The sequence below is a fragment of the Cavia porcellus genome, unplaced genomic scaffold (genome assembly GCF_034190915.1).
Source record: "Cavia porcellus strain 051 isolate PalLab524CR breed Dunkin Hartley unplaced genomic scaffold, mCavPor4.1 scaffold_9, whole genome shotgun sequence".
In the NCBI taxonomy this organism is placed as follows: domain Eukaryota; kingdom Metazoa; phylum Chordata; class Mammalia; order Rodentia; family Caviidae; genus Cavia; species Cavia porcellus.
In genome coordinates this window covers 58678914-58694314 of record NW_026947492.1, presented here as the reverse complement: position 1 = coordinate 58694314, position 15401 = coordinate 58678914, and the positions used below count along the sequence as shown (strand labels likewise).

Here is a 15401-nt window from a genome sequence, read left to right as displayed (position 1 = left end):
CCCATCTTTACCTTTCTTCTAGCCTGTTGTTACTTTTAGTTAGTCTCATGGTCTTTTTTCCCTTTAAAAAACTCATCAAGGTAGCTGGACATGGTGGCACATTCTTGCCGTCCCAGCACTCAGCTGAGGCAGGAAGATCCCTGTGAGTTCAAGGACAGCCTAAAGTACATAGTGAGACTCTGTCTCAAAAAACAAGCATATATGCACACATACATCTATGCATATCATCATCATCATCAAGGTGTACTTGAGGTTGTCTATATCAGTGCTGCTCAAGTGTGCTGCAAATCAGCAGGTAGTCCACAGAGCTGCTTTTGCTTTTTCCATTTATTTATTTATTTAGCCAGTCTGTAATCAGGTAAAGAACATGTAACAAGTGTTCATCAGCTTTGTCACTATCCATGGCTTAGTTGCAGTTTTTCCTTTTATACCAAGACATTTGCCATGAAGGAAGAGTGCATTTATTCTGTTACCAACTCCTTATTTGTTGCATGCAGGCACACTAAGAGCCTATTGTCTTTGCAGTTCACTTATTGGCATATATTTATCAAGCTTTTTCTGTGTGCCATATTCCATGGGCCTACTGATGCCCGGTGCTCACATGCTACCCTCTTACAGCCTGAGCCTTCAGTTATGGTGCCCTTCCACAGTCCTTTTCACTCACTGTTCCAGAGGATGCAATATGTCCTTCTCTCAGTAAGCAGAAAGGTGACGAATTGTATTAAATAAATAATACAAAAGTGGCTCGCCTCTTATTACTATTTGTAATTTAAAATTTGTGCCTGTAAATGGAACTATATAAGGCATATTTTTGAACTATGAATGCCCTCACTTAATCCATGAGCTCAAATCTTTCTTTAGTTCCTTTCACTGTGTATTGTAGAAATACTTGTCATCACACATCCATAAAGCTGCCAACTCCTACCCTAAAGAGTGTTGAAGTTTCTCACAACTTTTTACTTTGTGTGGTTACTTTCTTCCGTGGAATAACTCTGGGCAGGGAGACATGAATCCAGGAAACCAATCAGGCCTGTTCCCTGTATGTTTAAGCTTAAAGTATTGGCTATATTTTGCTTTTAAATATAAGTGTCCTGTCCATCTTTGAAATTACTTAGATGGTGATTTGGTGTATGTTTTGTTCTGTGTTCCTGGATCTTTGATAGCTCATGAACATGATGTGGGAGGCTAAGAATATCCAGTTTTACTTTCATACTTTTAAAAACTGAACTGCATGTTTCATAAAATTAAAATGCCCCAAAGAGCAAGCTAATATAGAGTAATATTTTACCAAGGTCATAAGTGATTTAATATGAAAGATCATATTTTATTGTAGCTGTAACAGACTTAACAAAAATCTAGGTAGACAAATTACTATTTTAAAAGTGATTTGAACTTGTTTTCCCCCCTAGAAAAAGCAGAAACCCATAAGATTGTGCATATATGACAACAGGCATTATTTCATTGATCCCCAAGTTTGTGGATCTACTAGCAGCTATTATAACATGCTTTGTTTTCATTATTGTAATGCTTAGTCAGTCATCTGAATTGTAGCCATTGCTGTGTATAGCAAGAAATGGCATCCCAGCTGAGGCAGCACAGTTAATCATACCTTTTTATTGATGCAATTTGACTTATTTTGGTTCCTTTCCTAGTGTCAAACATTTTGTGGACATAAATTATTGGCTTGTATAACCCACAGCATCAGCTTCAGAGATTTGCTGCCTATGCAGTTCCTTAATTTTCAAGTGTGAGAGATTTATTCTTCCTTAGTGAATCCTAACGTTTCTATATGTGCACACATATACAGACATACACACATATTTGTGAATGTATGTAGGTACATAGGAATGCTAGTGAGAAAGTCAGACTTACTTGGTTAATTCTTGCATAGAATTTTTGACAAGTATTTAAACTTACAAGTTATTATTGTCATGTTCGAAAATTGACCTGATCATGAGCAATGTGATAGTGTTTTTAAATTTGTCCCTGTTTTGCTTATTTTTCTTATGAATTCTGAATAATCAGAACTCTGTACATTTCATGTTCTTAGGGAATACTTACGACTACACAACTGACTGATTGATATTCCATAAACCAATGAAATGGCTCAGATGGTGCTGCACATGATAGTTATAAAGTTGTGCAGTAGTCAAGATACTTCAGTCCCTGTAATAGAGATGGAATTAGCCTCCACTATACAAAGGAACACTTTGAAGCTCAGAAAAAGTATCAACTTGCCCACAGTTTAAATGGAAGGTCAGGATACATTATCAAAAGATTTTGTGTACATTATTTTATTTAATTCTATCTGATAACATCCCTTAGAATAAATCTTTTTCTATTCCCATTAAGAGCTGATTTGATCTTAAATAACTTATAAATGGTGACCACAGTGGGCCTGTCCAGGATTCTTCTGGACCTTGATATTACTTTGTATTTATAAAACTTTCCAGGTGAATAATGGCATTGATCATATCATGGTGCCCCATAGTTTTACTTTGGTTAAATTTGGCTACTTAAGAAATTCCTTCATTGCCTGCTAGGCAGATTCGCAGCTCAAATACGTGATATTTAAATGAGCCCATTTATAATAAGAAAAGATGGTGGGGGGAAATACCTTTCAAGTCTGTTTAAATCAACCTCCATTCCCTCCACTTCCCTTTTCTCCCTTCAAAAAGTAAGTCTTGAGCATGGGTTTCATGTGTTCTGACGTCTTCCTCAATTTGCAGCATTAGTTCTTGCTACCATGTATCGCCAAACTTGTGACACTGGCTCTTTATGCCAAGAAGCTTTCATGGAACTACTTCACTGATAGGCTCATCTAATGCTTTTGATTTTATCATCGCTTTGCCTGATATCACTGTCCCCTCCACTCAGTAAACGGTCACTCATTCTCCAGTATCTGACTGAGCTGTATTCTCATTATCAATCATTTCTGTACCCTCCTCTACAGAGGTAGCAGTGATCATCTGTTCTCCTTACTGAACTTGTTTTAAAAAGCAAGCACTCAAACATATATTTTTACATGTCATTATTTTGTATGACTTCTTTTCTAAATTATTAAGTTTCTTAAGCACGAAAGACATAGTGTGATCTGTGATCAAGGGTGTAAAAGAGTAGTTTTTAATGAAAATAAATGCAAATAGCCCTCCATATCCATGAGTTGCACATCCAGATTCAACCAACAGTGGATTGAAAATACTTGGGTGAAAAGTGCACCTGTCCTATTGTGCACAGACCTTTTTCTTGTAATTATTCCCAAAACAATATAACAGCTACTCACATAGCATTTATATTGTATTAGGTATCTTACGTAATCTAAAGGTGACTAAAATTTTATATGTTCTTTGGTCTATTCATCTAGTTTTCAATCTGTATCTGTGACAATTTTATAAGGCTTATAAGATAAATTAATGAATCTGATGCTAGAAAAATAATAGGGAATGGGGGGGTGGGGAGAAGGGCATTGAGATGTGTTATGTATATGTACCAAGTCCCTATAGTGAATGTAATCAATATTTTCTGCAAACATGAACTAATAAAGTTTTTTAAAAAATACATGGGAAGATGTGCATAATTATAAGCAAATACTATACCATAGCATATAAGAGGCTTGAGCATACACAAAATTTGGTGCCTGCACGAGGCCCTACATCTATTACCTGTGAGTACTAATGGACAGCCATGTAGGAAACCTCAGGAAAGAGACAAAACTACAACAGAAGAAAAACAAACAGATATGTGAGAACTGAAAAATGTAATATCTAAAATAAGAAATATCTAATAATATCTAAAATATTTAAAAATGAAATTGGTTTCACAGCAAAATAGACATGACAGAACAGTAAGTGATCTTAAAAATCGATCAATAAAAATTATCTGAAGAAAAATATTAGTCTCAGGAAGATGTGGAACAAGATTCAACGGATACAAATCTGTGTGCAATTGGAAGAGAAGAGAAAGTGAAAAAAAGAAAATAATTTGAACCGATTACTAGGAGTCTATGGGACAATATCAAAGGGTCTAGCAAACACATAATTAGAGAACAAAATGGAAAAGGAAAAATTTTAAAGGTACCGTGATCAGAGCTTTTGTTGTTGTTTTTGTTTTGTGTTTTAAAGGATGCTGGGAATTGGACCTAAGGCTTCACACATGCTAGGCAAACACTACCACTCAGCTACATCCCTAGCCCTTTTTATTTTATTTTGAGATAGGCTTTTGTTAAATTGTCCACGCTGTCCTAGTCTATCTCCTGCCACAGCCTCCCAAGATGTGATTATAAGTATATCAAGCTGTGATTATAGGTATATACCACCACACCCAGCTCCAGTTTGATCTTTAAAAAAAGACTTAAATACATAGTTCAGAAAACTCAGGAAACCCAACCAGAATAAATTCAACATACATGCAAATATACCCAAATAAATCAAGGCATGTCATGCATCGACAAATGGCTCGAATCAAAGATACAAGTAAAGAAAATAACCAGGGAAAAATAACACATAACATGCAGAGGAACAGCTATTTAAAATACTAGTGCTTTCTCATTAGGAACAGTGCAAGCATGAAGATGATGGAAACACATCTTTAAAATGCTAAAGAAGAGAAAATCCCATTACCGATGTTTTATTGGAGTCTCATAAGTTTGTGAAAGTCAGTATACACATTCAGTCTGCCGTTTAGCCTACAAATCCCCCAGACTTATTATATGGGCTTAACACAAACATTCAACTCAAAGCAGCCTGGGATGAAATGAACTAGGAAAGACCTTTAGGACTGAAGCCATAGTATGACGGTGACAGAGAATCTGTCTGAGGTTTATTTGAGGAATAGCAGCTGTTACTTGGTGTTTGTGCTGTAGAGCACATGAAGGGATACAGCATAGTGTGGGTGAGGCTGAGAAGGTTTGGCATGGCACAAAAAAAGTTGGCTTTCTCACGTGTTATCACACTCGAGAGACACAGACAAAGACTGACTGGAGAGTCAAGGATCCTTTCTGTTGATGTTTACTTCATATGGCTTTGCAACAGCTTAATCTGATAAAGAGTAAAATTATAATGAAAGTTATCAATAAGCTTAAAAATACATTTTAAAGATACTGTTATTCTAAATAAGTTAAAAATATAAGTAAAGAATATGTCCAAGGGAAGGAGATAGCTATCTTCATAGCCAAAAGGCTATCAAGGAAAAAAAGTAAAAAACCTTCCTGCTGAGGTACAAAATTAATACAGTGGTACCTCAGTCCACAAAATTTGTTCTGCAATTTTAGAAAAGATGGCCATGTTTGTGTTTGTGCGGGAAAGATGGTTATGGTCATGTTTGTCACCCGATGCAGAATTTGCGTACAGAAGCGTTTGTGAACTGGGGCAACACTGTATAGAAAGAGGAAAGTTTTAGCTCACATGAAAAATTAATTTTCAACAGATTGAACTGCCCAACAAAGGAGTGGGAAGCCTGGGGTGACTTAAATACCTATGTCCTTAGAGGAATGTATGCCAAAGCTAGATGATTGTCAAGGTGTTGTAGGAAAGAAATCTATTCTGTGCAACAGTAAAACCAAAGCATCTTCAAAGGTTATGCTGTACTCAGTATGACACTGCCTAGCCTGGGCTCTTGCTGTCGTCTATGGATAAACCTTGCGGCAGGCTTTGCCCACAGGAGCCTGCTCCACGAATTCCCTGAAGTAGCCTGGTCACTAGTTTCTGCTTGGGCCTTAACAGCACTTTCTCAGTCCTGTCTCCATCCATATGAAACCCTAAGTGTTGCTGTTTGGACTTATAAGCTATCTTTCCCCCATCCTCAGTCTCAAGGCAGGGCCTGTAAGTCCCTTGCAAACCCTTATAGTAGCCAGAGAACTCTTAATAGCCCGGTTTCTCTTTGGAATGAAACCTGCAGCTCTTTCCATTGGACACCTTTTCTGACATCCCACAAGAGCAGCAGAGGAAGAGAGAAGGTTGGTCCACATCTCCAGATCATTTCTTCTAGTTATTTATAAAACATCATCTTTCATCGAGACTGCTAGTAATTCAGCCTCCGTTACATCTGGTCCCTGTCATGCTGGTTACTTCTTTGAAGCATGCAGAATTTGAAACCTATTGAAGGTCTTTTGTTCTTGCTTGCCATTCATCTGGTACTTGTATTACTGTAGTGTTACTGTGTCTGCCAAGACCAAATTTTTTTCTGTTCCACATGTTTTTTCTCGCTGCAGGGCATTTGCACATGTAGTTTCTGTTCTTTAGAATACTACTTCCCTATGTTCTCACCTTCACCTACTAAACTTCAACTTGTACTTATAGTCCAGACATTGATCCATGCTGAACTTCCCTGTCTCCTGGAGATTTGGTTAGGCATTCTTTCTCTGTGTTCCTGTACTTTCTTCTAATGTGATACTTGTTATTTTTAATATAATTATGTTTCTAAGTATCTTTTCCATTGTATTATAATTACTTAAATCACGAACTCTACCTTTTGTTGTTCACTGCAGCCAGTGCCCTAGCACACAAGTGTTCAGTGTCTGTTGACTGAATGCATACATGGCTGTAGCTGCTTGTCTTTCTTTGTAGCTACACAAGACTGAAGGTAGAGCCGGGCATGGTGGCACACACCTATAATCCCAGCACTCGGGAGGCTGAGGCAGAATTGCTGTAAGTTTGAGGCCAGCTTGGGCTACTACATAAATTCAAGGCCAGCCTGAACTGTGTTATGAGACAGAAAAAAAAAAAAAAACTGAAAGAACAAAAATGAAGCTGTAATATTGTGATCAAAGCAAATTTATATAAGTAATCCATATTCTGTATGTATAAACTATGTATACATATTCATACTAGTTCATATATATATATACATACATACATAATATACACATATATAATTTAGGTTTCAAATGTAGGTTTGCCCTTTACCTCCTCCAGTTTTATGCGCTCTACCTGATAATCCTGTCACTATCATCCTGAATCCTGTTTTTCTGTCAGTTTTCTAGTTTTCATTTTAGTTCACTCTCACCCACAGAATTTTGGCATTTCTTATTTTCAAAACACTATGAATCTTATTATTTATCTTGGATATTTTCTTTTTGGTGTCTTGACTTTTTATACATCCGTGATCCAATTAAGACCCCAAATAGCTACATGTAATCTCAAGAAAATTAGAAAAGCTAATAATGCATGAGGCATAACATTAATGGGTTGTACAAAGAGCAGTAATGTTCTTAGGAACAGTTATTTAGAGAAAGGAAAAAAATCACATTTTTAAGACACTTTCAACTTACAAAATATGTTAGGAGTTTTATGTACAGTATTTTAATTAGCCCACACAGTAACCATGTGAAGCAGGATGTTATATGAATTGTGTAGAAGAACCAGAGGCTTAGGGAATGTGAATGATTTGTCTCGGGCCATACAAGTAGCAGCTAGAAAACCTAGAGTTTCAACCTAAGAGGCTTTCAGTTTTTTCTTTCTTACCCAATTTATTTCAGATAAATTGGCTTTTAATTAGGTTGGATCAGGAATTTTAGAAGCTAAATAGGAAGTTAATGTGAAAGTGGCATTTGGAAAGCAGAAATCACATTTTTTTAATAACCTTATTATAGCTCTTGGAAATACTAATTGATTTGATGGGTAGTTATGTATCAGAACCTGTTCAAAAATTAGTAGTGCCAGATGGTAATTAAGTAGCAAATAGAGTTCTCATATATCAGTTCTTTTAATGGCAATTTTAGTACATCTAAAACAAATTTGTGGTGATTTTTTTCATACTCCTAATTCAGTTGTCCAGAATTATTCATGCCTGCTTGAGCATTTAACAGATAATACAAATTTTCTTACTTTACTAAGGGGAAAAAAATCACATTGCTGCTCTTTATATGAAGTGAAGCAAAATGGTTCGTTGGCTAATCTATACCACCCCCAAATTCAAAACACACACTCTCAACATATGTACTCACTCTGCCTCAAAGCATGGCATAGGTTCTTTCTTCTACCCCCATTATTTTACCTCTTTGCCAGTATTTACTACTCAGGCAGCTCAGTTTCTCATGTTATAGTTTAGGTCTCACACATCATGAAAGCTTTTCCCACAGGGATGTCTCCCTAACTCAAAGAAATGGATTTCATGCCTGCAATTTACCATTTAATTCCCAAAAAAAGTGTATTAACTCCCATGGATATGGCATGATGTTAGGTACTGAGCATTTTAACAGTAAATAAAATAGATTCTCAGCTTCTAAAGAATTTATAGTGTAGTGTGGGAATGTGGAAATAAGTTACTTTCTCTCTATGCCTCAGTTCTTCATCTGTAATATGGGAATATATAGCACCTACTTTGGTGACTTGTTATGATTAAATGAGTTAATATTAGTGAAATACTTGAAACAGTTTAGAAGATGGAATAGAATTAAAAGAGGGGAGTGTTTTTGTTTCTTTGGAGTTTTTAGTTTGAGTTTTTTGTTTGGGGGTTTTTTGGTTTTTTGAGACAGAATCTCACTACGTAGCCCAAATTAGCTTAGAGTTGTTATATATCCCGGCCTGATCTTAAACTATTGTTCCTTCTGCCCCAGCCTCCCAAATGCTGACCTTATAGGTATGCACCACTATGCCCAGTTCTGGAAGTGTTTTTATTTACCAAAATAAAATTAAACTTTGGAATCAATTTTTAGTTCTTAAAAAGAAAACAGTAAATATACAGGTTAGTTTTATAGAGAAATATCTTTTTTATAGTGTCTTTCTAGCCAAGAACAGGATATGAGTTTCCATTTATTAAGATATTTTGTACCCCTCAATAGGATACTAAAGTTTTCTTAATGTAAATGTTGCCATTTTGGTTATGCTTATTTCTACATATATTATCTTTTGCTATTTAAAATGATATATAATATTTTAATTCATAATTACATATGTAAAGAAAGGCTATTGATTTTTGTTTTAATTTTTCTGCTGAATTATTTTCTAGTTTGTGATGAAATTTTCACTAGTTTGCTCAGATTTTCTAGATATGTAGCTATATCTATAACAAAATTATTATTTTCCCTTTTTCCCAATTTTTATGGCTATCTAATAAATTTTACCTGATTAGTATTAACTGATTATAGTAATAGTGAATGTCTGTCTTATTTGTGTTGTGATTGCTGGCTTGTGACCATATACTTCTTTAAGAGGGTTATTATTTATTGGGCTTTCCAATATGATAAACTAACTTGATGCTGTCTTTTGCTTTAACTACCAAAGATTATTACATGACTTTTTTCTGGTTTGTTGTCTATTTGGCTCTTACTCTGATGAACATCTTCAAGGATATTTTAGAGAGCCTTAATCTATAGCGAATAATTAGGACTCACAAAAGGATATAAAATTGGAGATGATTTCTTGGTATCTCCAGCTACTTTCCCCTGACTACTCAAATTAGGTACTAAAGAAATGTTCCAGCAAGTATTGAATTTTCAAAATACTGTTTACTATGCGTGGTCGTGAGTTTGATCCCCGGTACCGATTAAAAAAAAAAAAAAAACTTGTAAAAAAAAAATACCGTTTATTAACTAAAAATCTCTGTGCTCTTACTTAGGAATATCCTTACACATAGAAGATAAATGCTTTGGCTGTCTTCTCACATGTAAATATTAGCTGTCCATAAAGGAACTGTTCAAGGCCGTGTTCCTCTCATAAATTCAGTCCTCATATCTTCAAGTAAAAGATAAAGTAATCTTTTTTACTTGTATTTTTTTTGTTTTGTTTTTATTTTGTTTTGCCTCATAACAAATTGTCACAGATTCGGCAGCTTCAATAAACAATTCTCATTTTTATTTCACAGTTCTATCTGTGGGTTAAAAGTCTGGGCAGGCTCATCTGGTTTCTCTGCTGAGGGTGTCATAAGGCCAGAATCGAGGTGTTTGCTAGGCTTGGCTCTTATCAGGATGCTCTTGGGAAGAATCTACTCCCAAACTCATTTTGTTGTTGGCAGAATCCATTTCCTTTCCATTGTTGGTCCGAGTTCCCATTTACTCACAGGCTTCCAGCCAAGGGCTGCTCTTTGTTCTGAGAGGCCATCCACATTCATATTGGGAGTGGGGTCCAGGGACTTTGCACTGAACTACATCCCCATACCTATTTTATTTATTTGTTTTAAGACAGGGTCTCACTAAATTTCTAAATTGCCCAGGCTAGATCAAACTTGTGATCCTCGTACCTCAGCCTGCCAGAGTGCTTGGATTACACATGTGCGCCACCACAACCAGCCATCCATATTCCTTCCATATGACACCTCCATCATCTGACCAGTAATGTCCCATCAAACCTCTCCCGTACTTTATATCTCTCTGACTTTATCTGCCAGTCAGAAAACACTATTTTTGAGGAGTATATTTGATTAGATTAGCCCTGCTCAGATAATCTCCACTTGTTGTAAACATAAAATTATCGGGGAAGTAGCACCAGGGGGTAAATAGAGGCCATCTTAAAATTCTGCCTACTACCTCAGTGTCAAACTCTTACACAGACATTCCTTGTTTAAGGACAAAATTCCACTCCCGCAACAAGATTGTTAAATGAATTGCTCACTAAATGAGAAATTATATATCCATAGTATATACAATATTCAGAACAAAAAAATAGTCAAAGGAAACTCAACTTGATGACTTTGCTTTTATTTGCATAACTTTTATCTGCTTTTATCTGCCATACTCTTATATATATAATAGAACATAAAACCACATATTGTACTATACAGCACAGTAAGTGAAAAATCACAATTCTTTATAAACAAGGTGTACAGAACTATACCCCCCCCCAAAAAAAGGTTATAAATCCATACAGCATGACTCATAAGTTCAAATAGTTAATAGGTCATTAAATGAGGAATATCTGTACTTTCCTTATATCACTAAACTGAGGGGTTTAAGGTCAGGTAGTGTTCACAGCTAAGTCATTTTGTAATACTCCATCTCAACTTGTACACTGAACAAATGATAGATATTCAGTACTGCTGTGCTTTGCTGAGTGGACTACAAACCATCGAGAGCATACCCTTACAGGGTCTCTGGCTGATGAGGTTGGCAGTTGGCTCCCCACACAATTTTACCATCATGTGTTGCTCATCAGAGGCCTAAAGCAGTGGGCTATCTGATCATAGACTGGAACCTCTTAACCCATGAGCCATAATAATCTGTTAGTTTTCTCAGGAATTTTCTTACAGTGATGGAAAGATGGCTAATACAAATACATAGCTAATGAATTAATTACTTCTTGATACAGGAATTGTTTGATCAAACAAGGATTAGAAGTTCTCCAAAATAAATTATAAGAGCATCAGTGCAGTTGGAGGAGCAATGTCCATGTTCATTGCTAGTTTGGATTTTTTTTTTTAATTCCATTTATTTATGATCAACCGAAGAGACTAAACAATGGATACTTGACCTTAGACTCTGTTGCAGTTCAACTGAGGTCAAAGGAATTCCACAACTTAAAAGGCATGAAGTGTAGCTATGATAGTAAAGTTAACATTTTAAGGGGAAAAAAAATCATTTAAAAAAAAGAGCATTCTAGAAAACTGTGTTCCATTTAAAACACTTCATTACCAGATTCTTTAAAGGAAACTGGAGCGAGTTCAGAGACATAAAGAATGATTGAGAAGCTGTAGGAATTAATTTACAAGCAAAGTTTCCAAAAGACTTAAGTATGTATAACTTTGCTGAAAAACAACTTTGTAGAGATAGACTATTGTCCAAATTTCTGAAATCAAGAGAAGAATTATGTCTCTCATCGAAGAGGTAAAGGTTTCTTTCATAAGTACTGGAATGAAATAAATATTGGAAATGATGACCTTTTCTAACCAATTTTTAATATTTAGACTGCTGTGATATGAACTATCAGTTATATTAATTTCTCATTCCTTTTTTTGCTACCTGGGACATTTTAAGTTAATCCTCAGCCTTTTAAACTTTGTCATGCATACAATAACTTGCATACCACCTATTTTGTAGTGTCGTTTTGATGGTTAAGTGAAATGACATAGCAGTGGAGTTCCTTTTTGCACAGATTGTAGGTTGAGAAAAATAGCTGCTGTTTACCTCACCATTATCTTCATCACTTTGAAGGTACTTAAGAGATCAAAGTGTTAGGATTCAGACAAACCTGGTATGCAAATTAAACTCATTTAATTAAGTCTCAAGTTGCTCCTACTATAAACAGGGCCATTTATATTATAATATATCTCCATTTCTTCCTTCATCAGCACCACCATCACCATACGCACTCAGACAATTCAGGAAATATTTGAAGTCCACTAGATTTACTCTAGCTATGATTAAACAGAATTGGTATTCAATATAGGTTTACTAATTAGAAGGTATTAAGGTTAATCAGAGGTGTCAGATATTAATCAAAATAGCTTGCATTCATCATTATGTGACTCACAGAAACCACAGGAAGACCAGAGGAAATAGAGATAGTAAATAAGCATGTGAAAAAATGCCCAGCATCATTGGTCATTTGAGACATGCAAATTAAAACCACAATGAAGTACTACTAGGCAGCTGTTGGAATAGCTAAAAAAATTTAAGAATATCAAGTGCTGACAAGAATGTAGAACAACTGAAACACTTGCACATTTCTATAGGAAAGGCAAAATTACTTAGCCTCTTCAGAAAGCAGTTAGATTTTTTTTAAGTTTAACCATGTATCTGCTGCTGAATTCCACTCCTAGATATTGGTATAAAAGAAACAAATATTCAAATCCTAACAAAAACTTGTGCCCAAACATTTTTATCACCTTATTTAGTAAAAAACAAAAGTAGGAAACAACCCAAATGTCCATCAACTGGTATATAAGTAGACATTTGGTGATACATCTAAACTGCTCATACATGCAGCAAGCAGATAAATTTCAGAAACATAAAGAGAAGACAGTTGTGAGAGGCCATATACTCCATGTTTCTATTTCTACAGCAGTTTGGAAAATTGTTAGTCTGTCATCTTGGTGAAAATGTACAGTTCTTTTCATCAAGCGACATCAAAGTTTAGTAAACTAAAGACAGAAATGCTGAGTTTGGTGTAAGGACCAAGACTTGGCTCTAAAGCGAATCAGGAATTGATTGGATCCATTTGAGTTAAAAGTCAGTACAGTATAGTATGGGGGTAAATCATAGATATAGGCCTTTCAACATGAAGACAGCAAAGGTTGGGGCTGCTAGACCATGAGTACCTGCTGCAATGTATCCTAGACAGATTTACCACTTAGCTGATTGCAGCCGCTGCCAAGGTTGTGATTTACCTTCCTTTAGCAAATTTTCAGTTCTGCTTCTTTTATTCATTTGCAGTATGCATTACTGACCCTCATTAGCAACCTACAAGGACTGGCATGAGAGAGCCATAATTACGGATCAAGTTGACTCCAGAGTGGGCCAGTTCAGTGGGTTCCAAGTTGTTTCTAGCCTACATGAAGCAAAAGATCATCTTAATTTAAGTGTTTTTAATATGACAGATTTTAGAATGGAAATGTGGTTAACATGTAAAATGTGCCTCCTTAATTACACAAAACAACATGTGATAGAAAAGAGCCTATAGTTATAATTCAGCCTATTCAGCCTCAGTGTAACCTGTCCCTTACCTTACAGGGTAAATGAAGCAATTGGGTAGATGCTCTAGGGTGCCTAATATTAGGCTCTAATATTAATTCCATGCTTCTAAGAGCGGTTAACACTGTCACTAGGAGGAGGAATAGGAGAAATTTTTAAACTTGACTTTCAGGCTTCAGACCTGAGACCTTCAGGGCCCCACTGAGTCTAGTGTTTACATTATATCTATATTAGAAAATACTGGCATGTGTTTATAGAGAGTTGGAAAAATATTTAGGTGGTTCTTGCAACCAGAGGCTCATAATCAAGTTTTTATACTTTTCCTTAGTAGAGTATATATTGTAACTACTCACAGTAACAAATAATATGAGTGCTCACATTAAAAATTTGTTAAGTAACTTTTCCACATCTTTGAGAAAGTTACAGTTTCTTCTGGGAAGGCAAACTGTATTTTTGACATGGTGGTGCCCTTTTTTTAAAGCCCATAATCTGTTCTTTTCATGTCAGGGGAACCTTAGTATTTAAAAATGAATCAAAATAATTGTAACTAGTCCTGCAGAGACTTTTGACTACATAAGCCACAACTCTAAAGTCTTTGATGCATGTGTGCATTTTTAATTTCTTATTTTTCAGTTCCTCCATACCAGTTCTCTTTGTAGTCAAATTCATTGTAATCCCATCACGAAAGTGTTGATCTTTTAGTAACCTTTATTGAAGCATTGTATTAACCCACATTCCCTCACGATAACAGACGGTTTGTATCAAACATATCATGCAGCTTAGCTCAAGCTCCATATGGAACTAATAAACCACGCAATAAGTGGCCTTGTGTAGATGAATGTAGTTTGGAAGGGTGTGTGTGTGTGTGTGTGAGTGTGAGTGTGTGTGTGTGTTGTCTAAAGTGTATTTTTTTTTTTCCTGACAAAAGCTAAATGACAAAATGATTCCTGAACCGCAGAGTCTTTCCTGGCCTAGAAAAATTGTTTAAAAAATAAAAATAAAATTTAGCAGTTTGATATTAAATTAGACTTCTTACCTCAATAGGTGGATGCTCACTGAGTACAAAACTCACCCTTTACTTCTTGTAAGTGTAATCACGCTGTATTTTTAATATGATCTCCAGAACTTCCAATGGTCATACGTGGTCAGTGGGCCAGCATTCATCATGCTATATCCACTAGCTAATTCCAAGCTATAATAGCTGCAGCATCATAGTTGATCTGTTTGTTTTATGTGGTGAAACTTGCATTTGGATGTATACTGATTTGAGATGTGACCAGCATGTAGATTTGGAAAAATATCTACAAAAGGGCTTGGAGGTGGGACTGAGGAAGAGGAGTTAGTGGAACTGACAGCCGTAGTTGTCTGATGTAGTCTAAATACATTCTTTGCTCTAGTTTTTATTCTTTCTGCTTGTTCCAGTAACTATCAAGCCAGATTCTCTTGGCTATTTTAATACAGGGATTTTCTTTTGCTAGTAGACAATACTACTTGTTACTTTTTCAGGAGAAGCCTACTGAAGATTGCTTCTCACAACCGACTTCCCATCTAATTTATTATCTGTATGTAGTTATTGCCTTCATTGCCTGCCAAAAGCTAAGTGACAAAATGATTACTGAACAGAAATTTAGTTGTTTCTGTGGAGTCCTAAACCATTCCGAGTAAAGCTGAAATTCAAGCTAATTGAAACCAAAATTCCACTTAAAACTGCTTAGACTCTGGGTGGTGGTGCAGTAGGAAGCTGTTACAAAAGGTGTTTATTTCAGAGACTAATTTGAGGCAGTTAGACTCAAAGCAGTATTTTATTTGCCTGAGTTTCTTGGCATCGCCCCTGCAATCT

At 35.8% G+C, this 15401-nt stretch overlaps 1 protein-coding gene across 4 annotated transcripts in view; it reads left to right on the top strand.

Annotated features, from left to right (window-relative positions):
- Uvrag (UV radiation resistance associated) overlaps positions 1–15401 on the top strand; it is a 282472-nt gene that overhangs the window by 238536 nt on the left and 28535 nt on the right. The window lies entirely within an intron of this gene.